We start from the raw sequence: 27,352 nt of genomic DNA, 5'->3' as shown, positions 1-27,352 counted from the left end.
CCCTCCCGGGCGGCGCACAGTGACGAGCTCGGGTGCGCATGGAGGAGAGGAGGATCTGAGGCTTAGCGGTGGTGCAGGGTGCTGTGCTCGCCGGCGCCGACCGGCGCGCGTCGCGGCAACGGATCGAGCGTTGCCGGGGTCGGTCGCCTCCTGGCGGTTGGGATCGGGAGGTGAGGGAGAGCCCGTGCTCTATTTTTTGCTTGTGGACCGAGGGTTGAGTATTGGAAACTACAGGGGGCGTTTAGAAAAACAACCTGAACGAAACGTTTTTCTCACTTAATAAAGGATTGCGGGTTGAATACTAAAATACAGAGGTACTTTTCTGTAAAAACGCCGACGACGTACGACCGCATATATGTGTACACTAGCACAAATACCCGTGCATTGCAACGGGAGAAAAATAACAAGGTGCTGATGTTAAAAACGATATACCGATTGAGAATGATTATGCACGGAACTGATTGAAGGCGAGAACTTAATGGAATATATCCTATGCAACTGGGAGAGTTCGTGTATCCATGCATCTATCTTCTCCCGGCCTTCTGATCACAATATAACACGCGACATCAAAATGTAAATAATTTGCATTTAGACGCTGGCTTGCCACTTAAGTCAATGTTCTCTTTGCGATGACCTCCTTTGAATAATATAACCACGGCTTCATCTCCTGTTCTGAGGAGGCGGGAGGTGAATTAAGTCTGGCGGACCTTCAAAAGAAGCTCTTGCAAGCAACAAAATTTAGGTTTAGCAAGCATGCACGCTCGACTGCCCATGACAAAAATATGATCGCAAGCACATGTCGTCTGATTAGTATGTAGTGGTCGTTCCTCTGTTGTATTATGTGGTCGACCGGCGGCCAGCACAGGCCGAACTGCCGTGTCCTACATCCCACTGTTGTTCGCATCAGTGCATGACTGATTTAACCGGGTCTCTTTTTCATAAGCCCATCACCAATACAGAACTGATTTAATCGTGTTAGAATAAATCCGAGATATACCGTCGATCATCCGAGCACCAAGCAATCACACGAGCATGACACCGAGATTTGTTAACGAGGTTCACCGATCATGGCTACATCCCCGGGGCCTGACTACGGGCGCTCCTCCCCGTGATACCGTCACAATACCGCACCCGGTCGCCCTGGACGCGGCACATACCGCCGGCTTCCCCTGCATTCCGGTGCTATTATGTTGGCATAGGTTACATCATGTGTCTACCCCCACTATATATGAGAGGCCTAGAATACAAGTGTCCTACTAGGACACGACTCCATATCATATCTAAACACAATACAACTACAGTCCAACTGTAACCTACCTTGTACACAATATTCGAAACAACTCCAACAAACTCCACCTTGGCGAATATTCTCCACCACCTTGAATTCGTTAATGCGTCAAACTTCCATGTACATTGAACTTGATTTTATCCCATGAGCACCGCTGCTACTCCAAAGACTCCATGTGACTCCACCTGCAACTTGTAGTCCCTTCTTTTCTTTACCAAAGTCAACACTCGAGCAAAATTAAGTTTCTTGTTACTCTAGTTTGTGCTCCCAACTTCCAGAGTATCAGTCCAACGCCATCACACACTGATCACTGACCTGCGTGAAAGTGAACAACTCACATATTGGATGTCACACATAAGAATTATCTAAACTCAACATCACCGCTCCTTTCTTGACCGCCTGTCTGAAACTTGAAGGAATTTCACCATTGCTTGTAGTCATCCCGAGTCAAATTCGCAGTTGTCTCACCACATATATGACCACCAGAGCCCTGGCCCGTCTCCATGCCCCGTGCGTACCGCACGCCTCACCGCTATTACCGCGTCGAGCCTCCGCTGTCCCGGTCGAGTCTCAAGGGTCACGAACCCACACCACTCAACCCCCACTGCAGAGTACCACCGATCATAACCGACCGATGACGAGTTTCACGCTTCCATCAGACCACTGGGCTCCAGTCCAAACTACGTGTCCCTCGCTTTTTCCCGCTGAATAGGCTTCGACTCTCTGTCGACTTACACTGTAGCCCCTCAATCAGCACGGAGTGAAGTCTTCCAGACTCCAGCTCCACCTTCAACATGACTCCACGGTAGATGATCAGTCCACCTTCGCGCCCCGTCGACTTCAAGCTCCGCGTGTACATCACCTTGAATCAACCCTACGCCATAATCTTGTCGAAGTCACACAAGCCCTCAGGCCTGCACCACGTGTTTCCACGCCCCAGAAGTCGGTCACCATCAGCATCACGCTCCTATGTCGTTGTCGCCAATCCCACCACCGTTTTCTGTTCCAACCGACTCGCGTCGATCCGTCAGACTGTCTAGTCCGACCCAACCGAACATATCCGACTGCAACCATGCTCCACCCTGCGTCGTGTCCACCCACACATCTGTGCATGGCTTAGACGCCATGTGTATGCATGACCCTGCATGCCGCACTTATCCACGCGCCTCCGCAGCCTGTCCACGTGTTCCAAGCCATCTTAGCAAACCGACCCAGAAAAAACTTCCATGCAAACTGCACAAATCTTCTTTTTTCCAGTCATTATTTGCTTGTTGCTTCTCCATGCACCTCCTAGCAGAACATGACCCCTCTAAACTGCTCCCATGCACACACGTGATCCTGGTTGCTTCTTCTTTTTGTCTCAAACAAATCTCAACTTGCCTTGCATATTCAGTAGCAATACTCACGTACAAGTCAATACCTGCACGTATACGCGAACGACTGGGCAACGCTCGGCTGCACCGCAGCCAGCAGCTGCCTCGCGCCATGGGCCTTGCGGCCTCGGCCAGCCTAGCTGGGCCAGCATTTCACCGCGCCCCCGTTTGGCCTGCAGCTGCCTTCAATTCCACGCTGCCGCCCCCACGCGTCCGCTATGCCACCGCACTGCTTGCGATTCCTACTGCCGAACGGTTCTTGCTTCCACGCGCTTCGTATCTGTCGTCTTTGATTCGCTGCTACCATTAGCGACTGCCCTGATCGAACACGGAAATACGTACCGCGTGACAACGATCCGCTCCATCGCAACTGTCCTGCACCGCGATCCAATTCGACGATTTTCTTGCAAAGCGCCCCTCTAGATCAACAGTCCTTAATCTTCGAAAACCTAGCTCATGATACCATTTGTTAAAATAAATCCAAGACATACTGTCGATCATTCGAGGACCAAGCAATCACATGAGCATGACACCGAGATTTGTTAACGAGGTTCACCGATCATGGCTACATCCCCGGGGCCTGACTATGGGCGCACCTCCCCGTGACACCGTCACAATACCGCACCCCACAATACCGCACCCGGTCGCCCTGGACGCCGGCACATGCCGCCGGCTTCCCCTACGTTCCGGTGCTATTATGTTGGCATAGGTTACATCGTGTGTCTACCCCCACTATATATGAGAGGCCTAGAATACAAGTGTCCTACTAGGACACGACTCCATATCCTATCTAAACACAATACAACTACAAGTCCAACTGTAACCTACCTTGTACACAATATTCGACACAACTCCAACAAATCGGATGTGTCTTTCTTCCATTGACTTATAATCTCAAGAATGGTCGCTTATTGCCCAACTTGTTGATTTGTCAGGCATTGCTAAAGTATATAAGTTGATAAAATACATTGTAAGAGAGCAATGTGGGACTATTTTAAATGTATAAACGAACATGAAATGGTTATTTTTCTATATTGCCTCGCATGAGCTTTGCCTTTTTTTTAGAGCGCCTCGCATGAGCTTTGTCGTAACCACATTTTGCCGTCCAACTTTATTGGGCCGGATCTAGTTGGAGAAGCCCAGCCCTGTATCCAAGTAGAGAGCAGAGCCGTAGAGCAGTGGCGTGTACACGCGGAGCTACCGAGAGCCACAAGCTGGAAGCAAGTGAGCTGAGCGCAGGCGGGCGGACGCAACGATGGTGGTGGTGGCGACTGCGAGCCCCGGTGGGCCGGAGGCGCTGCAGGTGCACGAGGTCGAGGATCTCTCGGCGTCGGGGGAGGGCAAGCTGCTTGTCGGGGTGTCCACTGTCGGCGTCAATCGCGGTGACACGGTCCAGCGGCAGGGCCGGTACCTGCCGCCGGCCGGCGCCTCGCCCTACCTGGGGCTTGAGTGCTCCAGCACCATCGTCGCGCTCGGGGCCAACACCCCCCGTGCTGGGCTATCGGTACCAGGTGCCAAGCGTGCCCCCATGGTGAATTTGCTGATGGCCGCTGCTGCTCTGAACCTCACTTTTTTTGCATATGCTGTTGCATTTGCAGGTGTACGCGCTGCTTACCGGCGACGGGTATGTGGAGAAGGTTGTGGTTCCGGCGGGGCAGCTTCTACCGATGACAGAGGGGGGGGGGGTCGCTGACTGACAGCCGCCAGCTTGCCCGAGATGGCCTGCACCGTCTGGTCCACCGTCTTCATGCTAGTCACCTCTCCCCCGGTGAATCCTTCCTTGTAAGAAAATCTCTCTTGCTAATTTTTTCTCTATGTGATGATTGCAAACGGCTAGCAATTCACTGCACTTGCTTCTTCTTTGGACCGGGACTGGCTGTAAATCTCTTACACTGAGCACCTGAGTTGGAATCTCGTATATCTTTTGTTAGAACAACATGCCTCGACTAACTGAGAAATAGCAAAGTAAATGATGCTTACTCAAATGGAGTGTGAACTACGTTTCCACAGTTACTCATATGCAAAAGGAGGTGAAACGTCCTAGACTCCTGGCTATATTTATTCCTGATGATTGGGTATCTCCAATGTATGCAGATCCATGGTGGATCTAGTGGAATCAGTACATTCACTATACAGAATGCAAAGCACCTTGGAAATGTACACATGAGACATCATTCTTTTTAAGTAACAGTAGCAGCAAAAATCTGCTAGTTCTAAATTTGAAGGTTGCAAATGTATACATTCAGATACACCGATCGATGTGTTAACGTTGTAGAGACAACATCTCTACTGCTCTAGGAGGCACTTTTGAGTGTCTGCACCAACCTTTAGGAATTGCAGCTGGGCTAAAGAAGAGCTAAATAACAAACCACGAAGTAAGTATAATAAGCACAGACATTTTTTATACATTTTACCTTCATACATCAACACAAAATTGATGTATACTATGGTTGTATGTAGCCATGGCCATCATACAAAACCAAATGTAAAAAAAATTTGAGGTTCCTCATTTATATTCCAAGATATGAGAATAAAAAGACCAATTTACACAAAAGTTCACTGGGATGAATTTATAAAATTAGCTGGAAACTACTACAGTTTGTCTGCTAGTTCACTTTTCATAAATTTCCCCCTGATTCAGTTGCTGACGAGCGATTTTATAACAGAAAACTAAATTTACAGACTTGTTGCATGTATAAAAAATAATACACCATAAGGCTTTTCTGTTCATTAGGTTCACATCACAAGAAAACAGAACTGAACATATACTAAAACTAAAACTAAGGAATAGTTTAACTACCAAACTATACTGCTAAGTTTCATTTTGTTCCAAACAGTGTGCCAATTCACATGGACTAAGCTTATATGTGGTACTTCCAGCCCACAAACTAAACAGACTAGTAGAACGCCCGTGCGTTGCTACGGGCTATCATGCATATACTTTAGGAAGCATCTCTGGTCTGAACTCATAAAAGCCCACTGTGGTCTTGTGAATGTCTTCTCCAATAGGCCCTACAACGTACATAGTTGCCGCTGTCGAAATCGATGGACATCATCTTCCTCAATTATGTGTCAACCTTGCTTATAACGAACCTAAAAAAGATGGAGTTAATGAACGGAAGCATCATGCAGTTGAAGCTTGATAATCAAAAAATGCATGACTACTTTGTACAAGAGGTTAGGTAACTATAGATGAAAACATATCAAGCTTGACCTATGCTTTTTCACTAATAATCCCCATCCTCCATAACCTATACTGACATGGTATGATTGGACAATAACATACTTATTTTCTAAATTACATAACTGAAAAGAAATCATGAACTATAGGCAAAAGAATGACGGACCAACTATTACAGATTAGGCACAACATGTGATCTTCATTGACATGCATGCTAGTACTAATCAAAAATTGTGTGTGCCTTAGGACCTACTATAGGAACGCTCATGTGCGCGCTGGCTCGTGACCGACATCTTACATACAATTCTTCTATTGAGTTTTTCATTTTGCGTTTCCATTTTCTTTTTTTCCCTGTGCAATTGGTGTGCTCTCGCCCTTCCTCTATGCAACTCTCCTATGTACTTTCTATGATGCATTTCTATGAACGCAACTCTCCTATGCAACTCTCACATGGCAATATACCTATTGCACAAAAGATGTCTTGTGTAGACAAGAATGAATGCACTTTATCGTGAATGTTTTTATTTTATTGCTGCCATGTCATGCCCATGTTTTTTTCATCGATTCTCATTTTTTTCGGTAGGAACCAAGAAAACCGGTTTCCAGAAATTCTCGGAATTTTCAAATGAATTTTGAATTCAGAATTTTTGTGTATCAATATAATATGTTTAAGCCTCTTTTTAACATAGTGATTGGCCTGTCGAAGTGGCTAGCCAAGTGTTATCTTGTGTTCACAAGGGCATACGAACTGTATTTGACATATGTCAGCCGTATAAATTCAGATTTTTCGGTGATATTTGAATTTTTCGCTGGGTTTTCGCCGTATTTGACATATGACATAGTGATTGGCCGGTTTTCGATCAGTTTCCGAAAATCTCGGCCAAGAAAAAACACTGGTCATGCCACCATTATCTGGACAACTTCTTGCAAGAACATGATGGCTGATAAAAAATGATGCAGCACAGCCTGAAAACAGCATGTAGTAAAACAACATGTAGTATTGGCATTCTGTATCATTTGATGACATCATATTATAGTTGGGTGAAATTTTATCCACAAATTTGAAAGATCAGAGCAAAGAAAAACAAGCATTTCGTGTCCCATTAGCTCCTTGCAACTTGGCTCCTCCGAGATCACACATATTCCTTGCAAAGATTTCTTTATTAAAGTTATGTTCGAGGTAGGCTGATGTTATTTTATCATCAAAGCTGGACTGAAAGCTAAACCAGATTTCCCCAGGAAGCTTGTATTACACCAAATCATTTTGCCGATTGAAAATCTGAATCAAAAAACACAATTCACGGGTTAGGCTGCTCCTTCAGGAAAAGTTATGAATTAGAATGAAAACGGATGTCTATCTGAATGAACGACTTATATAACCATTCATCAATGAAACACGATTTGAATCTGGCAGGTCTGTCCACAAGGTACAATGCAATGTAGACATGAATGAAATATCAAGGAAAGATGAACAACTGAATATAAAGTGTGTGTTCGCATTACGTTGTTCCACTCTCGTAAGATACTGTTGTTATCCTTCAAGATGCACTGCACCAATGTGCCATGATGCTTGCCTATCCTGATGCATTAGCTCTGCCGCTCTAGGAGTATATATATGGTTGTTCATGCAACAAGAAGAGATGCAATAAGTTGTTTGCAAGCAAGAAATGTCTAATCCGTATTATAAAAACCATGCAAGAAAGGACTTCGAGGACACAAATCAGTGGGAGATTTGCACAAACTAATTCGTCATCCTCTCCTAGATTTATCATCATTCAGAAAAGAGCCTTCAGCTTCAGTTATTTGCCTCCTGAACAAGCAGACATGTTCTTTAGAAAATCACAAGATCTTCAGAAAATCCACCTGTAGGAGAGCATAAGATTCACATCCAGGAGATTGAAGGAATGAACAAACAAGAAAAACACATGGACATGTTCAACTACTCTGTATAGGGCGATCTAACATACATCGATGGAATGTTTCAACAGTGCCATAATACACGTTTCCTTTGAACCAGATGAGGAACGTGCTATGATGAAATTTGAGTACGAAACAGCAGTAAGAACAATAGACACCAAGATACATGATACTACATCACTTGTGGCCATTTTCTGTGCGTACCTTGCTGCGTGCTCCACCGCCGCCTGCTGCCGCTCCTGGCCTTGTCACCCTTGTGTCTTGTGCGTGGCACATCTGCGCCCTCAGTTTGTAGTGTGCACAGGCTGACCCGTCGTTGTTATGCTGGTCGAAGAGGACAACGGTGAGGGACTCTTCGTGCCACAGTGAGTACCCAGGGACATCAACTGGGCATACGATGGACTCCTCGCCCCTTCTCGAGGTGACGGCGGCCCTGCAACATCCCGGTATGCCGGCCCGGATAGAGAGATGTCCCAGGCTGGCGCTGGCGCTAGAGCCACAAAGTGGGCGGTGGTACAACAAGCAGGCGGGGCTAGGAAGTAAGCCCCACAACCCAAAGCGGCGAAGAACAAATAGAATTTGCTACAAAAGCCACGAGCGTCAAGAAAACAAAGAGCCTTCTGTGTTGAGATTGATCGCTTGTTGGAGGGGCATGTAGGCAGCGCGATCGATGGAATCCCAGATTCCAAGTTAGTCCATATATGGAATGAAGTGATTTGGAAGATTGACTCTCTTCTTTTTTTTGCGATGTGGAAGATTGATCGCTTGTTGATGGAGGAGATGGAAAGGCAGTGCGATTGATGGAAAAATCCCAGATTCTCAGTTAGTCCATATATGGAACGATGTGATTTGGTGAGTAGTAGTAGATGAGTTTTCGAAGAATGGATCACTTTCCTACCACAAGGACCGCCGAAAAACAGTGCTAAAATATTATAAAGCATTTCATCAAGCATTCCTGTGCAGGTCCTAGGTATTGTAAAATCCCTTCTTGCCATGTATGTATTCCTATATATACACATACAGCCTAAAATGCGGTAGTTAACAAAAGTCAAGACACTATAAAAATATATTAAAAAAACTTCATCGGAATAGTCCCGATATTCAATTGCTACCTTCTGATGACATCTGGGTCATTGTATGTTGAAATCGCAAACTGACAATAATTACACCATATGTCCACTGAATAAGTAACTGCAAGAACTGCCCGTTCATACACCTCCATCTGTCCATATTCACAAGGATTTCGCTGTCATAAATGTAGAGTATTTACTATTTACAGTGATTAGGCACACACACACACCCCCTAAAATCAGACACAAGGATCAACAAAAACACCTTATCTTCGTTTACTTCCATCACATTCCATTTCTTTTGACAAAAGCTAGCGAGTTCTTGCAGTTTCAATAACAAGCAGGTAGCTGAAACTCACACCAAACTAATGTTCCAACTATACAAATAAACAACTAAAATGAAAAAATGGAGATGCGTATGCTTGTTCAAATAAAAGAAGTCACATAAACTAAATTTTCCTAATAAAACCTCCTTGGATAGCTTATTCTAATTAAAATGTTTAATATAAAGTGAGCAACATGTTCCAGAATAATGATAATTAAATGAAAGCAATTGGCTAGTTAATACTCCCTTCGTAAAGAAATATAAGAGCATTTAGATCACTACTTTAGTATTCTAAACGCTCTTATATTTCCTTACAGAGGAAGTACATACAGTTGCAGGAAGGTAAGTGTGCATATACAGGACAAAAGAAGGAAATGTTCAACGTCAGGGTTGTGAGATTAACATACCAGCTGTATCAACTGTTATTTCTAATTCAGTAAATTTGGTACAAAGCTTTTATAAAGCAGCCCTTAGGACCTTAAGGTTAATTTTCCCTCTATTTATCACTATACTGGGAGTCAAATTCTCTAAAGTCCGTCGTCTCGTCCTTTGACAAGTTTCTGAAAAATGAAACTATAACAGAAAAAAAAACAAGAAGATGTGTTATGTACTGCAGACTGTACTACCAAGCAAGCAAAGAAAACAGAGTTTGAAATTCAGATCATTTCAGTACCTTATTCAGCATGCATAATAAACCTTATTCAGCTTGGTACTCACAAGTGCATTGATTTTGAAAGAGCAAACCTTTCCTGCAGCGAACTTGAATTTCTTTAAGATGTGATTGGGAACACTTGCTAGTGTCCAACATAGCCCATGTCAAGTCTGCACAAGACACCTAGCCAGACATCGAACTTGAATTGGCAGAATCAGCCTTTTCTCGTCTGATGGGCTGTAGTTTATTCAGTTTTTTTTTTCAAAATGACATCGCTCAGTACAAAAGCCTGGCCAAACTGTTAATCTGTGCCATGCACATAAATTTATCTATAAAAATCCATTAGAAAATCAATATTAACAAAGCACAAGGAAGCAACAATGTGCGCATCTTTGACTTGTATGAATGGATAAGAAAGTTGTTACAGGATCACTAATAATAGAGCACGAGGAAGAATCAATATCATTTTCTTTAGATAGATTGATATCAATGTCAACCTATGTTTTCCAAAATCATCCGCAGATGGCGAAAAACATATTTGGCCAAAAATATTTCACAAATCATATTGCACAAAATATACAAAATACTCCCAAATACAAAAGAAGAAAAGGTGCATGACCGATAGCCCCCATATATTAAGTCTTGACAGAACATAATGCACCCAACATTGTTAAGTTGTAACCATCTATTTCCCTCCAAAAAAAGTTGTGCCCATCTATTGAATTATTAGCATGCAAAATCAGTCAACTAAATTACTACAGATTAAACGTAGAGTCGATCTTATGTGGAAGAGTACAACCATGTGGTGGTGGTAACATCGAAACAATGGCAAAGTAATAATTTCAAAAAGAAAAGGTAAGTCAAGGCCTCACATTTAGGGCATTTTTACAGTGAGAATATGCCTATAACATATAGCTGCTGAATCCAAAAAAAGTGAATCAAGATTGACACCACCAGTGAGTTTGAAATATGCGTATAACTTGTTTGTACTTGAACACTAAAATTGTAAATAGAATCTGTTGAGCACCACAATGCTACATTTAACAGGCCAACCTCTTTGACAAAATTTGAGTGCTGGTATTTTATATATGGATCAATTAATACGTACAGGCAGAAATCACCCTCACAAATTAGAAAAACATACAAAATGAATATATATGTAGAGAAGGAAGTTATACCTTGGAATATCCAACACTAAATGATAGACTGTGTAATTTTGCGATGCTTTGACATAGAAGAGAGAAGACCTTAAGAGGATGTACATGACAAGTGGAAGGTTATTCCCTTTCTTTCATAGCTTCTAAAGGTTTTAGAAAGAGTTAAATTGGAGAACCCACTGGGAAATTTTAGTCCAATTTTAGAAGAGAGAACCCCATTGGCCAGTAAAAGAGATATTGCCTTTCTGAAAAGTACTGAAAAATAACTGTTAATGACATGAATCAAGAGGCCATCAAAATTATGAAATATTCAATGAACGTCTCAGAAAATAAATTCCATCAGATAGAACATAAAAAAATATTGCTTTTAAATATATATTATTGTATAGCATATACGGACTCCAGGTTCATTAGGAGGTCACAAATCAGCGGTGAACTAAAGAAATATACTGCCATCAATTAGGTGGACCCTAATTAGTATAAAACTACTTGAAGTCATTGTATATTAATATGGAATAGAAATGCTCAACAAGCTAAGCACATCCAAATATATCTTCAGTTGTAAGTATAACAAATATCCAGGCAACTGTGGAAAATATGCTGGTTCAACAAATATTATATTACAATGCCTTGTTGTTAATGAATAGTGACATAATTTCTAACAGAACATGGGATGAACAGATCCTAAACTACTCGCAGCCATACATACGCCACCATGGACAAAATAAGTGGTAAGAAAGCACTTTCAGTGTTTAGATAAAGTAAACAGGTGTTAAACCTCCTACCTTCTGAAAGAGCTCTTGCCTTTTGGATTGAATCATTGCCCAGCAAGGCCGCTTTTCCTGATCCAGTTTGGAGGAGAGAGGGGCATGGTACTGTTACGCACTCCACCTAAATTTCACAAGATGGAAAACTGAATCAGTAACGCACAACCTCAAGAAGATACAGTTGGTACAATTATCTCTACAGAGAAAAAGGTGAAAGCAAGACCACGTTTCTGACTATTGTTGCAACATTCAATCTTGTCTATACAGAGAAAAAGGTTAAAGCAAGTCTTGCCTCTAAATGGAGCATCCATTTCTCTTGATTCGCCCTCTGCATCAGGTACGTCCTCAAATGATTGCTCTGAAACACAAAAACTGGTCATCAGGTACAATACATGCAGAAACGAACAATGGAACAGTCTGAATACTGCAAAACAAAAGTTGGGCACATAAGCTCTTACTTATCTTGATCAGTGTGTTCTCCTCCCCGACCAATGCCATGGCCCTCCTTATAGCCCTCTCGCTGACAAAAACTGATCTCCCCAATCCAGTTCAGAATAGCTGACCCTCTCCGGCATCAGCAGTTGCCCCAGGCATCCCGTCACCTTCGAGCAGTGTGTTCCAAGCTGCAGGTTCCATCAAAAAGCCAGTACCAGTTAAACATAACCATTTTTGTTCAAACTTGGAGACGCTCATTTCAGCACGCATGAATGCACGTGCGTCCTCACTCTCACAGGGCCGAATAGAGAAGAGATGAAGGGAAGAGGTCCGCCATGGACTCAGATGCGGCATCCGTCAGCAGCGCCCCGGCCTAGGGTTTCGGATGGGAGAAAAGCGAAGACAGGAAAGTGGGCGGTCAGTATCCACTATCCAGCACCACAATTTCTACGACGGAATCCACACCGAGGTGGGAGAACGATGAGGCCATACCTTTGATAAGAGCGTCCTTGGATGAAGCGGCGGCTATCCTCACACAGCGCCCTGGCGGCAGAGGAGGAGGCGGAGCCGCGGCAGGCGGCAGCGGCGAGTCAGGCTTGGGGATTGCTGCTGGTCATGGCCGACTGCGTCGGCTAAGGCAGAGGCACACCTGGCTTGGCTGCATCGGGCATCGTCGAAGAAGGCGAGCGAGGCGCGACATCGTGCGGTGCGTAGGTGGCGTCGATGTCGTCGCGACGAGGCATGTGGCCGTGGCGACAGACGTGAGTGGTGGTGCGGGCCAACCGCCGTCGCCACCGCCTGTGTCGCCGCCGCTTGAAACCCTAGAAGAGAGGGGCAGCGGGTCGTGCCTTCCTTGGTCGGGGGATCAGCTGACGGGCCTCCGAGTCACGCGATCGATAGAGTGGTTTTTTTAGGCCTGATTTTTGGCTGCGTGCGTGGGTGCGGGGGGGGGAACGAAAAATAACCGGTTGAAAATAAACCGGTTGAAAGTGGTGGGACTATTCAACCAACTCGTCTATTAGGAGTAGAGATTTCTTACTTCAGATCACACTTTTTGTAAGAATCCTAACCAATGCTGCTTTGGTTTTACAACTTTCTTTACTTCTAACATCCAAATCAAACTGTTGTTTAACACATGTTTGCTCTATAGATGCACCCTAAAAAAATCCTACATTTACTTTCTCGTAGAATTGCATTTTTCTGGTTGTAAAAATAGGCTGAGCAGCAACTTTCTTGTCAACATGATGGCCTCCTGAAAATAATTGATACCCGTCCATCACTTATTTATGAACTCAGTGTCTTCTATTGATGATAAGTGAACTACTTTTTCCTTAGAGATTGCCTCTCCATTGGCACTAACTTGTATAACACAGATTCCCTTCCCAATATACTCGTAATGCATAAATAGTCCCTCCTAATCATTTTGTGTTTGTCTTTTGTCAGGATTCAGATTCAGATGGAATTTCCGACATAAAAGACACATATCTTGTTAATCAGGTGCTAAAGGTATGATCGGGAAACAAAGAACATATGTAACTTAATAATTAGCAGTTTCATTTTGATATACTGTGCAAAAACACTTATTTTCCAGGAATCTAGCTTCATGTAAACATGCAGAGTCGTTTTTTCACATCCAATTTGTACAATTGCAGAAACAATCAATCCTCTCTGCTTGAAGGTAGGTTATGCACACAGATTTGTTCTTACCTTGCAAGTATCGTTGGATGAAGATAGTAGTCATGATCATGGACAAACGCAGTGAGTGCTCAACCCATCTGTGCATACGCTGCACTTCATGCCCCCGTTCTGCTGCCATCCTTATCTTGCCTCTCCTGGATCTGGCTCCCCAGGGTGCCGTCTTGCTGTCCCTCCCCGGGTTGCCTCGATCTTGCAGGAGAGGAGCACGGGAGGGCGGTGGCTGGAGTTGGCAGTGGCTGAAGGGAACGCTGGAGAAGGGGATACAATGGAACTGTGAAGGGCGGGTCAGCGAGGAATCCCGCACAGCGCGACGCATGGGGCGAGCAGCGAAGGAGGTTTAGGGTGGCGCCCGAAAAGATTGGAAGTGGATGGGGAGGCGGCGGATGGTTGGAGAAGAAGACCGGCCGCGCGGCCGCGCATGGCGGCGGCGGCTGCGCCGTACCTGTACGCGAGGAGGAGAGCCCGTGGTCGTGCCTGTGTGTGGTCTTTGTTTAGCAATTCAAATAGCGATGCGAGTAGAATAATAAACAATGCAGGGACATTTTTGTAAGTACAAAACGTTTTTTGATTGACCATTTAAAATAGGACTGTGGGTTGAATTCTTAGAAACAGAGGGTCTTTTCTGAAAAAATGATGACAACGGACGACCAGAAACGCTCGCCGCTTTATTACTAGCAAAAGGGCCCGTGCGCTGCAACGGGAGAAAAAAAATATAGTCTCTAAATACCATGACAACATTTTGCTAAATCACCGATAACATTTTGTTGAATTCCATTAACATTTTTTAGTACATGAACTTTAAAAAAATCATGCATTTTTTTGAAATTGTGAATATTTTTAAATTTGGGAATGTTTTTTAAAACATTACGACATTTTTTGAATCCACAAATATTTCATTATTTATTGAAAATTTTACTTTTAAATTCTATTTTTTATATTTTTGGAAATTTTTTGAAGTACTAAATTATTTAAATATGAAAAGACGAAAACAGAAAAAAAGCAGGTCACCCACACATGGGCCGGCCCAAACGGATGCACCATGTCTTCTTCCAACGTGCAATCTTTAAGTTAGATTAAAAAGGTCCTGTCGCGCATAGTTTGTTATAACAGGTTACGATGAAAACATGTTTGTAGGTTGAATCATTTCTCTATCTTACCTTTCAGGTGACACATCATCAACCGACTAGGATAAGGCTTGGTCTAGTTTTAAGAAGAAAGGGAAGAAGACCCTATTATCAGAGTTCTCACAAAACAAATATGTGACCTGGAACCCACGGCGCATTGAGTATCCATTGTCAGAAGAAGTCGATCCAATCAAAGGAGCTGAGAGGTCTAACTTGACGTTGTGAACAAGCCCAATATTTACCTTAATAGGGGTGATTATCTTCGTTTCGGCATTGCTAATCTATACATTGGTTGTCCCACCCAAGTAACTGCTGAAATGACAGATAACAGGTGAGCTGTAGGACAAAGATTCTACTTGGAAGTCTGTATTGTACATTTAGTTTGTACTATACCAAGTATAATTATGGTTCTGTATTGCTTCAAGCACATTGTAATAGACCATAATACAGAACTCCTTCCATTTTGGTGATTTTCTTCACCAGTACATAAATTGGACCCTCTTTAGTCCTCCATTATAACCAAGAAATATTGGGTCACCTAGAATAATAATATGCTGATCACTATCCACGATTGTGCTCCTGATGTGATTTTTTTCATAGTTCTCACTTCCTTGTTCATCTCACATTTCCACAACCTTAAGACATGGTCTGACTCATATTTCGACGACTTACGGAGAAATATGGTTGATCTGGTTCAGGCAGCATGGTTCAGACCCCATGGTTCACCACGGGCAAAACATGGTTGACGGGGTTAAGAATGCATGGTTCAGATCTGTGGTTCACTATGGAGTAGACTGCATGGTTCAGACTCCTGATGTTTTCATAAACAAGGATTCAACCGGAGTCGAGGAACTATGCCGTGGGACATGGATCGAAAATTACAAAACAACCAATCGATTGAAAGAAATTCAGATTATTTATAGGACAGTTAGTGAAATATAAACCCACACATGCATAGATACTCTAATAGATAAGCAGCTACAGCAAAAAAAGGAAACTACAACAATGTAGCAGAAATAAAAATTCTACATCTCATAGGAGAAATCAAGATAGTGAACATAGCTTCTAGTGAAGAAGTGCCGACTTCAGTTTTAGGCACTTGTATATCCAGCTACAACTACAAAAATATCTAATCATTTGAAAATTTCAACTATAAGTCTATAACCCATAAATATATAACCAGTATAACTGGAAGTTCCAGCTTGCCAAGAAAACTGTGCAGGATGAACTATTTTCCACATAATCATCTACAGGATATGCTTTGAGCATCAATAAATAATTTTCAAGCATATACTACAATTTAAACAAAATCAGAACCTTCTTTACCATTCACTCCTAAATGTAATCATCTTTAAATGTAGGTCTTGGTCTTGTAGTAGCCCACATTGTCCGCAAGCTACTGTAGTCGAAAGTAGTTTCACAATGGAGAAGTTACTACCAGAAATATGTCTGTCCAAACACTATGTCAGGTACCTTGCAGATAAAAAAAGTGGGAGATGCATCATATGAGTTCATAAGAGTACTTACAAATATTGATATTGACATTATCCAGAAACGTGCAGCCAAAGCTAATGAAAAGGTTCATATATATATATATATATATTTTTTTTAATTTGTATTTAGTGAAAACTGACTTGGCACTTGACATACAGTATGTGATGCTAGCTCCAGGTAAATATGCATTGCAGTAAATACAGAGGGGGGGGTAGTGGATCTGCATTCAATTCTTGCAGACCTTACTATATAAAATACCCAAAGAAAGACCAGACTTAACTGAGAATGAAATTTTAGAGAACGCTCACTTAAACATTCAAAGGAAAATTGTTAATATCATGGAAAAATACAGTGATTTGAACACATCTCGCAGAATATATTACACTAAATGTCTAAGCTATATATATATATAATTCCAACTGACATTGTGGACAGGATGCTAGTAGAAGAAAAACACATGGTAGAACAATTATCATTAAAACCAAGAGGTTAGCAATTAATTGGTGCAATCCTGTAACTCTGGGCCAAGAATGTTCATATTTCAGTCGGTCTGCTAAAGGGGTTTTATGGTATCTCGGTCTATGTCATTAATTGACCATTTCGACCATTGATACAATTCACAATAGTAAACAATTCTCAGGAGCAAAAGGGTAAATGATTTTAGGGATCTTTCAAAAAGAAATTGCATCAGTAAAACTTAGGAAGGCATAATTGCATATCCAGGCCCAAGCTTCCATGCATGTTTCCCATCACATGTATGCAGCCATGTATGCCAAGCAAGGCTAGCCTCAGATGGGTACCACAACTTGGGGTGTCTTTGGCTCGCTTGTGAAGGAGAGTAAGGGGAAGAGGCAAGGTTGTGCTGCTACACCTCGTCGTTTTTCCACTCGGTCTGCAATGCTCTCCAATTACAGGTTGGAGATGAAGTGATTGCACGCGAAGTGAGCAGCGTGGTGGCCCGCATTTCCATCAAGGAAAAAGCACAGGGGCTAGGCAGAGTGGAGGCGACACTGATTATACACCAATCTTTCTCACTCCCAATACTGCATGAAGCACCCTGCCTCGTCATGTTCTTCTGACTGAAGTTTGATGTAGCCCTGAATATATGTGCAACGGTAACACTACACTTACGTTGCCAGCCCCTGCAATCAAATTTGTTAACCCATAGAACATAGTCCATAAATACTCTGATTTTTCTCAAGGGGACTATAGGGGCCAAATAATTTCAAAATCGGGGAGAAAATCATAGATGAATATGTTGAGCGAAGCCTGCTGCCACTGCTGTCTTGAAGCTCCTACACCACAAAACAAATATCAGTGCACTGCTTTGCTAATCTAGACCAAAACAAATCAAGGAAACTATCAATTTTTCTGATAAAGATCCTAATCGTGACATACTCATCCTAATCCGCCTCTGCCTGCAACAACCCACTTCCTGTGGCTGTGAACACTGACGCACATCCAGATGCACGCACCAACGCCACATTAGTTTAGCAACCCGATTAAGTCCCACCATCATACCATTTTTTGAATCATATGGAAGGAGAGTTACTCTCATGATGTATTCATGTGGGAGTTTACCTCAATGATCTGTGACTGAAACCGGCTTGGACAAACACACAAACACGCTATGTGCAAAAAATAACTGAGAACATCCACAACCTATAACCAGCTAATTCTATCCGTATTGACAAGAAGCACCACATATGCAGTAATTTGACATCATGAAACTGTGTAAACTCGTGATCCTCAGCAGAAAATAAAAGTCATCCAGAGAGACTGGCCTGCGGTTTCCTCTGGTAGCATGGGGTGGGCACAGAAATACATGCGCGTCCGAAGTTGAGGTGGAGGAGCAGAGGGGGCGGCGAGTGCAATGATGACCAGATGGCCGTGTGGCTTTGGTCGAGCGGTGAGCGCGAGCCCTATCAAGCAGCACACATCGAGGAGCTCGGGTGCGCAGAGGAAGGATGAGCTGAGGCAGAATGATGGTGCAAGGTGCTGCGATCTTCGTCGACGGTTGGCCGGGCCGACGACCGGCGACTGGTGCGTCACCGGATCGAGCGTCCCGCGGGTCGGGCGAGTCCTGGCGGCGCACATCGGCCCGCCAGCGCCGCACCCTCCCATCCTCTGCCTCCCACGAGGTCGCGACAAGGGGAGCCATGAACGGCGAAGAAAGCCGCGGGTGAGGAGGAGATGGGATTGGGAGAGGAAGGAGGCGGTCGATAGCGCATGGTGAGGCAGTGCGGGGCAGGGCGGGAGGCGGCCGGCGGTGCGCGAGGCATGGCCGGAGCCCGAAGGTGTGTGGGCCGGGGCGGAGCGCCGTGAGGCAGAGCATGGCTGCGTTTATTTTTTCCTTCGTACCGATTCGATTTGGACCGCGGGTTGATTTGTGTAAACTTCAAGGGCTTTTTTGCAAAAATACTAATGACAGACGACCAAAAGCGATATATATACATACAGACCGTCTATTCTGCTAATATTAGCAGAATAACTATTCTGCACACCGCTTCCGTACTGCACGCTCAACAGAAGCGCACTGCATCGTTTTGACGACGAGCACTGCAATGCTTCACGGGAGAACTGCTTCATTTTTCGGTGTTCCGCCCGCGCGCGTTCTATGTGGAATCGGGTGTTGCGGGATGATTCAGTTTGTGCCTGCATCTCATTTTAGCTTTATTCTTTCTGATTTACAGGAAAATATACTATAGTGCTTGCAAATCGACGTATTTGGCGGACGAGCTTTCTATGTTCGTTCGTGTTCCCGTCAGATGCGATTTTTTTGTGCTCGGATGTTGTTATTTAGTAGGAATTCTTTGATTGCATTCGTTTTAATCGGTTCATTCACTCTATAATTTGTTAATTTTTAGGAGTTAGTTTTCAATTCTTGGTATGTTGGTTGTGCGGGCGGGTGAGCTTCGTCCGCTCCTCTGTTCTTTGTTAATTTTTTTGATTTTTGCCCGTCCACGCGTGTTTTAATATTGTAATTACTGTTGCTGTAGGTTTTAATTCATTGTATTGCGGGTATAATTGTCATTTTTTGAATCGCGTTTTTTAAATGAAAGGTGATGATGTTCGTCAAGTTGCCATGTCTTGCATGTAAATTTTTGTGGGTGTATTGTTCGATGGTTTAGTGGCTGTAGAATTTTTAGGCGAGTTATGGAAGTGCGAGTGAAATTGACACCTCTATCAGTCTATCACATTGTCTATAGTTTTACTGCTTTAATTTTATTTGTTGTAGTCGCGGAAACGTTGTAGTGCACTGCATTTTCTTTGGTAGCGTACTTCGTGTAGCTTTATTATGGCTGTTTATGAGATTTCTCCTTTTCGTAAACTACATTCTTTGTTTACTACATTATGTGTTCTAGATGACTACATAATATGCATTTCTGTACTGCATTAGCAGTGTTGTTAATGATCTATTCTGCTATTAGAAGGGATGGTCCATGATGCGCTTGTGTTAGCTGAATAGTTATTATAAGAATTTTTTTGAACTGCATACTATGAGAATTGTTTTTGAACATCATTTGTTAACTGCAAAGTTTCGACCATTTTGCATTTCCTTGTTACTGTTCGGAGGGCTGCCTTTCGTTATTATTAGTACCACACTATGTGTTCGAGAGGACTGCATTACTGCCATCAGCAACTTTGTCTAAAAGCGATGATAAAATGATGTAGTTGAGGTTGCATACTTTAAATAGGCATTGTTCAAATTGTCTGATGGGACATTAATTGAAAAGCATACATCATAGGCAAAGCATTAGAAATATTGGTTGCTTCATATTATACAGCCTAGAGTGCAAAAATTGTAAACTTGATGGAGTCTTCTTCTTTGTAGAAAAAGACCATGGCCACTTCTCCGGCCTCAAAGCCATTTTGGGAGACAAAATCTTTCCAACCAGTAGTTTAGTTGATGCAGTCTTCAGAGTCGATATGGTAGTCAGCTTCCATGTCTCCATAGCCATTTTTGTGTTCTGTCTCCAAAGTAAGCTTCCCTGAACTCGGAGCATGAATTTTTATTGCGGATGGCAGTTTCTGCATATTGCAATGGGTGAAAAAAGAATTTATAAGTAAACAGCAAATGTTTTTGTTTTATACTTAGCATGATTTGTTTATGTTTACTTAAATAGTTACATACATATGATTGTATTTTGTAAAAGTAGTTGCAATGTATGAACAAACTTATATACGCAATTGACTCCTAGTTTTACTGGGATATATATTATACTGCAACATGTGTGCACTGCAATGTTAGTAACAGTGTACTTCTCCAGCATATTAATATAACTGCAACGCTTATCTACTGACCTTTTTTTTGTACATATGTCGATACATGGTGTGGTACTGAAGAAAGATAGGTGGAAGCATCTAGTCTTAATAGCTAACAGATCTGAACAACAATACAAATTCTGTTTTGTATTTTTGTTGATATTACTGAACAAATTGATTGAACTATATATTCAGATGTGTATTTGCAGTCTAGAATATGTCCAAAAATTGTGAGTGGAAAACATACCCAACTTTCCTGTAGATCTGTGGTTGTGAGGCAATGAAGAAATGGCAGACGAAACCCCCTGTTGGGTATCATCAGGCAGCCGAGCATGCTGCACCACTCGGTGTTGGTGAGCTGTAAGCCTTCTGCGAAGACGCATGTGTCCGCTACCGGCGCCATCCTTGACAAGCACCCGCACTTGCAGTCCATGGCGGGTTCAGTGGAATTCCAGAGAAGAGTTGTGGATGTGATGAACCCTAGATCTAAGTTTTGAGGAAAATGAGGAACGGGGGGAGGAGTTGTGTTAGTCTGTAGCACGAATGGATAAGTTTTTATGCAACCAATCGAGCAATGGCAGTAATAAATGTTGTGGTTGGCGTTAGGTGGTGTATTGAGTCTGATTCAGTGAACACGAACACATTCAAGAAGGAATAGTACTGCTTACTTGAGAATAGCGAACTACATTGTCATATCACGACGGAATGCGAACTGCCTGTGTTTGTGTATGGTATGTAGCAATTTTTTTTAATTTTGAGTGGTCTCTCTCTTTTTTTGTTGGCCCTGTGTTCTGGTAGTGAAGATGTAATTGGGCCCATGTCGGCCTGTGAGCACACGGCTGGTTCCCGGTGCGCTGTGTGTGCGTCCTAATGTTTAGTCCCACCTCGCCCGCGGAAGGCGCGCCCGACTTGTTTATAAATGCTGGCGAGGCATAGCGGTCGAACTCCTCTGTATACTTATCTGGGCGCTTATACACGGAGCTCGCTGCTATATGCTCTATGACCTGTGGGCCCATGTGCAACCGACCCCATGCACTGTGACTCAGAACGACTCGCCTTCTGTGGGCGTAGACCTATTACGAGACTGGCTGGGGCCGGTGCCACCTGGGTGGTCAATTTTTTTACTTTTAATATTTCTGCCCTGTGTTTTTTTTTCAATGTTGGAGAGTGCACTGCATTGATCAGGGTTCTGTACTGCATTGTATAAGCATTGCGTACTGCATTGTTAATCTTTTTTCCCAATGTATGGGAGTGCACTACTTTGTAAATCATACCTGTACTTCACTCATTATGGTTTTGTGCTGTACTTTCGTGTACTTCCGGACCGTATTGAATTATTTTACGTGTTTTGCGTTTTTCTATTTGTGTTTTTGCTCTTATGTATTCCTTTTTTGAAATTTATGTTCGTGCACTGCTTTGTTGGGTATGTTAAGACTTCATTCGACAAATTCAGTGTACTGCATTCGTCCGCAACTTGCACTGCATGCGTCCTGTTTGCATTCTGTACGACAATTTCATCACTAGCAAGCAAACTAACATAATCTGAGTTCATCATTACAGGCGATTGTGCATGGCAAGCAAACTAGGTTCAGCACACAAGCAAACTAATGATACATAAGCAAACAACACAAAGCAAATTTGATGATACATAAGCAAACTAACGATACATAATTCTAAAAGAACGCTGGCATTCTTGGCTCTTGGCCGGCACCATCTTCTTCTTCACCAGTCGGGCTCTCCCCATCCCCAGCTGCTCCTCGCGCGCTTCTTGGGTGGCTCCTCCTTCTCCAGCTTTGCACGGCGAAGGCCATCCTGGGTGAGGGTGATGCGGTTCCATATCTCGTACGCTACGTAGGCGTCCTTTGCCGCGTACTCGATGTGCCTCCTGGACAGAGGCAGGATGGCCCAGCGCTGGTGCTCGGCGTCGGTGATCTTCTTCTTCATGTTGCTGTAGTAGTCGTCGATGAGCGCGCCGGAGACGTCTCCGAGGGAGTCCAACGGCTTGGTTGCGTCGGGGACCCTCCACTCCTTCTGGATGTCGACGAAGTTGGCGACCTCCAGTTTGACGCGCTCCAGCCTGGTTTTGTCGCCGTCGATGGAGAAGCCTGCAAAGGTGTACCTAGGGTCGGCGAGGAAGTTGTTGAAGACGGTGCACCTTTCACTGTCGCTCATTTGGAAGAGCAGCACCGGGTGATTCTTGCCGACGGAGAGCTAGCAGAGGGCGGGTTTCTGCGTCGCTTCAGGGTCGTTGTCGTACTCGAGATCAATGCCGACGATCTTGTGGCGCTGGAGGCTGAGGTGGCGCTCGTACTGCGCGAGGGTGATCACCATCTGCTTCTTGTCATTGGTGTGGATGACGTGCAACTTGGTGTTGCCGTGCGCCTCCACGGCGTTGTCGCCCTTGTACTCGTCGGTGAACGTCATCGCCGGTGGTGGGAGCGCAATGTTTGTTGTGGATGTGGATGAGAAGGCCTTTGGCAGGGGTCTGAATTTAAGGGGAGGGCACGGGGTGGGATGGCCTCGTCGGATGAACTGCACGATCGCGCTGATGATGCGGTTGTGCCTATCATGGGTTGGTTTTGCATCTATGATCGTGGGCTTGTGGTGATGGAACTGCTCTGATCGGGTGTATGTATGCGAACGTGGGTTTTTTTTAATGTGGGTTTGTTTTTTGTTTTTTTGGTCAGCACATTTTTTTTAACCATAACCTTTTTCTATTCGAACGGGCATTTTGTCATGTTTTATAGATGTATACTGGGTGACAACATAACTGCATTGCTTACAACTAAGCACTGCGTCGCTTACAAAACAGAACTGCAACATTGTATACATGTGTTTACTTCATCGTTTTTTGCGTGTCTCTTGCTATATGCTTTGGTGGTCTGCATTGCGCACCGGAATGCACTGCATACTTCTACCGATACGTACTGCATCTTGTTTTTGCCGGTAATTATTGCAGTCCCTGGCACGGGACGGATAGGAAATGGGAGGGGGGTGGGCCCCCCTACTTTCTTTTCGAACTTATTGTTTTTTCTTGGTCGGTTTTGTTGGGCCTATGTTCGGGTATTTCAGAGACGCATGTACGTTGTCAATTTTTGGGTGGCTGGTGCCGGTATCATTTGGGTGATCAGTTTTTATTCTTTGTATGCTTTTTAATGACGTGGAGTGCACTGCTTTTTGGTAAATCATCGGTGCAGTGCATTGATCATGGTTATGTACTAGATGTGAACTTCATTCCTTACTGCATGTACAGTTCTCATTTTTTATCCCGTGTTTTTACTTTTTTTGTAATCTTTTTTTTCGAATGTATGGAACTGCATTGCTTAGCAAATTACGACTGTACTACATTGTTTATGATACTGTACTGCAAGTTCGTGTACTTCCGCATTGTGTTAACTTATTCCGCGTTTGCGTTTTTCTTCATCCCGAGAAGAAATGCATAATGGTGTACTGCATCCCGTATAGAAATGCACTGCATTTTTCCATCAGTGTGTACTGCATTTTTTTTGCCTGTGCTTACTTCACTGTACGGGAGGTTTAAGGTGAGAGCGGATGGTGGGGGGTGCACATTTTTTTTGTGTGGCATTTAATTGAAGGTAGACATTTTTTTCTGGATGTGTTATTTTAACATGCGTTGTTATTTTGATTTTTACTTTTTTACGAACTGTATGTATTTTGTTTGTTGTTTTACCATTTTTAAATTTCATGATTCTTCACAGATAACTACATCATGTGTTTTTTTGTTGTTTTTAGTAATATGTGCGTTTTTATGTAGACTGGCTTATTTTGTCCGGGCTGTTTTTGGGCCGGCCCGTTATTTGTTACCCTTTTTCCGAAACGCGGGCCTCCTGTGTGTCGTTTCCACGCTATTCCACCGCTCCGCTGTCAGAGAAAGAGACCGAGAACAATCCCCTCTCCTCTCTTGCAGTTTCTCCCGAGGTATCTCTCCCTCGAGCAAAACCGCCGTCGCGCGCAGCAACGGCCGTCGCCTGGAGAACCGCCGCCCTCAAGAGGTCCTTATTCCCGCATTCGGCGTTGCTGTCCGCTCCGTGAGCCTTTGCCGCCGTGCTCCTGCAGCCCTTTCCCTTCCCCGCCCCGCCTTCCCCGCCGCCGTCGCCGCACACTTTTCTTCAGTATATTTCACTTGGCTTGGTGTTGATTGTCCCCTCTCCTTGTTTTTGTGATTCTTGTAGTTGTTGTATCTCTTTTTGCTTGTGTAATTTTTCGTAGGCAGTCGATTTTATCTCGTTTTGAAGTCGATAGTTGTGTGTAGCAATGCGGATCTAGGGTTTCGTGAGATTTTTGCCGATTTTGTTGCTTATGTCTGTCCCTTCGTCCTTTGTGTTGCAGGGAAACGCTATGTCTTCGCCGAGCAGGCAGGGAGAAGGGGTTCAGGGTATGTGGAGTGATTATTCCTTAGGCTTTGTTTATTTTGTTTGGTGTTTATGTAGTTTCCTAATTCATCCTTCATATTGGGTTATGCTCTGTTAGTTGTCAGCGTTCGTTTGCATTATTTTGTCATGTGATGTTTTTGTAATTTCTTTTTTCTTGTTTTTTGTTTTTGAATCCAGCAGGTGATTGCAGTGCTCATGATGATACACCAATTGTCTCTCCTTGTCCTGGTGGTAAGGATCATGGTGTCGAGGGAGGACATCAAGTGAATTCGCCGATTGAATCTTCTCCTATAAGTGTTGCCCCTCCTTCTGGTATGTGGTTAATTTGTTTATTTTTGTGTATGCTTTGTTTTATCTAGTTCGACATTTTTATTGCAAATATCCGTGATTTTACTATATGCAGCACTGTATTTTATTTTTTGTATGTGAACTCCAGAGTATGTACTTGTCAACTGCATTGTCGTTTTATTCAAGTTTTTTGTACAATGCATTATTTTTTAATTTGAGTTTATGGTTTAGCACTACATTTATATGTCTAACTGTACTGCATTTGTTTTTTTTGTGCAATTTTTAACGAGCATAGACAAACTTTATTTTGACGCAGTGTCTGTTTTCCATGCTGGGGCGCCTGGGTTTGAGGAGGTTACTCAATTGATTGACCATTATTTTGCAGAGGGTAATGTTGGTGTGAGCTTTGATCAGAGACGTCCTGTCTTGTCTGAAACACAGTCACAGTCTGTTGATGGTACAGAGGAAGTTACACAGGATTGGATGGTCCCAGAACAGGTTCGTCAATATGAGTTGAAGCAAATCAAGAAGAAGTTGAGGTTTGAAATTGAGTCAAAAGAGTTTGTTGAAAAGGAGAAGCATAGGAGATCTGCAGATGGTGGCAAGGGTGGTAAATTTGGCAAGGTGAAGAAGAGGTTGAGTACTGTTGCTGAGGAAGGTGGTACACCTCGGCGGAGTCCACGTGTTGCTGGAATGAAGAAGAATCTTGGCAAGAGACCCGCTGAAGTTGGTGGAAGTGATGATCCTCAGCGCAAACGACTACATGTCACTAAAGGTCCCAATTCTGATGATGATGACTTTGTGCTTGCTAATTATGTGAAGGGTGTTCATCCTTCTAGACGCAAAGACTGTGGTTCATCTAAGACTGTACCCAAGCGTGCCCATGATGATGTCGACGAAGATGTTGGTGGTGATTCTGGCGAGGAGGTGGATGCTGCTCCAAAGGTTTGTTGAAGTGCACTGCATTTGTTTCCTTCATTTTGTTATTCTTTCTGTATTTTCTTTTTTTTATGAGTAATCTTCTAATGTGGACTGCATTTCCCTTTACACAGAGGAAGAAGTCTAGTAAGAGCAATGCAACTGAAGATGATGGTGAGGGAGATGATTCTCGATTTAACAAGACCGTGCGTTTGTCGCTTCCCACTGTTTGCAAGGCTGCTTCTTTGTTGAAAGAGGCGCATTGCAGCCGTGTTAGGGGCTGGATTTGGTGTTGTCTTTGATCTGACAGTAAAGAAAAATGTGTCGCGCATTCTTATGTGCCATTTGATGGGAGTGATTGATCCTGCCACTATGTTAATGGACTTTGGGAATGGCAGGGTTCTTCGAATCAATCGTGATGCAGTTCATCACATTTTTGATTTACCTATGGGAAGTCACACTGCACCCATGCTTGCTTCCAGCGGTCATGATGAATCGTTGACTGCCCTCAAGGATGAGCTTGGCTTTGACCGTTCAAAAAGTATAGGTGTCAAGGACTTGCTTGAGAAGTTGAAAGTGTTGGTGGAGGAAGATGATTATGTGAGTGTTGACCTTGCTGTGAAGGTGTTCTTCCTTATACTTTACCAGAATTTGCTGTGCCCGGGGCCTGCAGTTCGTTTGAGTAGAGTTGCTGCGATGGTAGAGAACATGGATTATGCGGCTATGGCTCAGATGGACTTTCGTCAGCTTGTTGTTGATGAGTTGCAGGCAGCTGTGGTTAGGTGGCAATCAGAAGGCAGCAAGCAGAATTGTGCAGAGGGTTGTGCCATTGTCCCCCTGATTATGTATCTTGACTCCCTGAAGCTTCGCAAATTTTCAGTCATGCACACATTGACGCCACGTGCGCCATACCTGATGACCAAGGACCTGATGAAGTTGTACAATGAGGATGTGATTGTGAAGGGAAAGATTTACTTGGAAAGTTACAAATTTGGGAAGCTGCCG

At 43.6% G+C, this 27,352-nt stretch overlaps 3 long non-coding RNA genes across 13 annotated transcripts; 1 reads left to right on the top strand and 2 right to left on the bottom strand.

Annotated features, from left to right (window-relative positions):
- Positions 1-3,878: 3,878 nt before the first annotated feature.
- Positions 3,879-14,104, top strand: LOC119308259. 2 transcript variants are annotated; one of them, XR_005149986.1, is made up of 5 exons: positions 3,879-4,172; positions 4,260-4,443; positions 13,609-13,671; positions 13,818-13,923; positions 14,016-14,104. It is a non-coding gene; the product is annotated as an uncharacterized LOC119308259 (long non-coding RNA). The 2 variants fall into 2 exon arrangements; XR_005149985.1 differs by having other exon boundaries at positions 13,609-13,923.
- Positions 6,823-11,856, bottom strand: LOC119308257. 9 transcript variants are annotated; one of them, XR_005149976.1, is made up of 6 exons: positions 11,749-11,856; positions 9,828-11,218; positions 9,562-9,727; positions 7,964-8,981; positions 7,346-7,705; positions 6,823-7,121 (listed from the first exon to the last, which is right to left on the bottom strand). It is a non-coding gene; the product is annotated as an uncharacterized LOC119308257 (long non-coding RNA). The 9 variants fall into 9 exon arrangements; XR_005149977.1 differs by having other exon boundaries at positions 7,964-9,727; positions 9,828-10,135; positions 10,985-11,218; XR_005149980.1 differs by having other exon boundaries at positions 7,964-9,727; positions 9,828-10,112; positions 10,985-11,218.
- LOC119308258 lies at positions 12,022-14,478 on the bottom strand. Of its 2 annotated transcripts, none has more exons than XR_005149984.1 (5): positions 13,873-14,478; positions 12,658-13,417; positions 12,456-12,538; positions 12,189-12,353; positions 12,022-12,102 (listed from the first exon to the last, which is right to left on the bottom strand). It is a non-coding gene; the product is annotated as an uncharacterized LOC119308258 (long non-coding RNA). The 2 variants fall into 2 exon arrangements; XR_005149983.1 differs by having other exon boundaries at positions 12,022-12,088; positions 13,873-14,476.
- Positions 14,479-27,352: the final 12,874 nt, after the last annotated feature.

Source organism: Triticum dicoccoides, chromosome 5B (genome assembly GCF_002162155.2).
Source record: "Triticum dicoccoides isolate Atlit2015 ecotype Zavitan chromosome 5B, WEW_v2.0, whole genome shotgun sequence".
Classification (NCBI taxonomy): Eukaryota; Viridiplantae; Streptophyta; class Magnoliopsida; order Poales; family Poaceae; genus Triticum; species Triticum dicoccoides.
The sequence above is the reverse complement of the archived record's forward strand: the minus strand, read 5'-3'. Positions and strand labels throughout refer to the sequence as shown.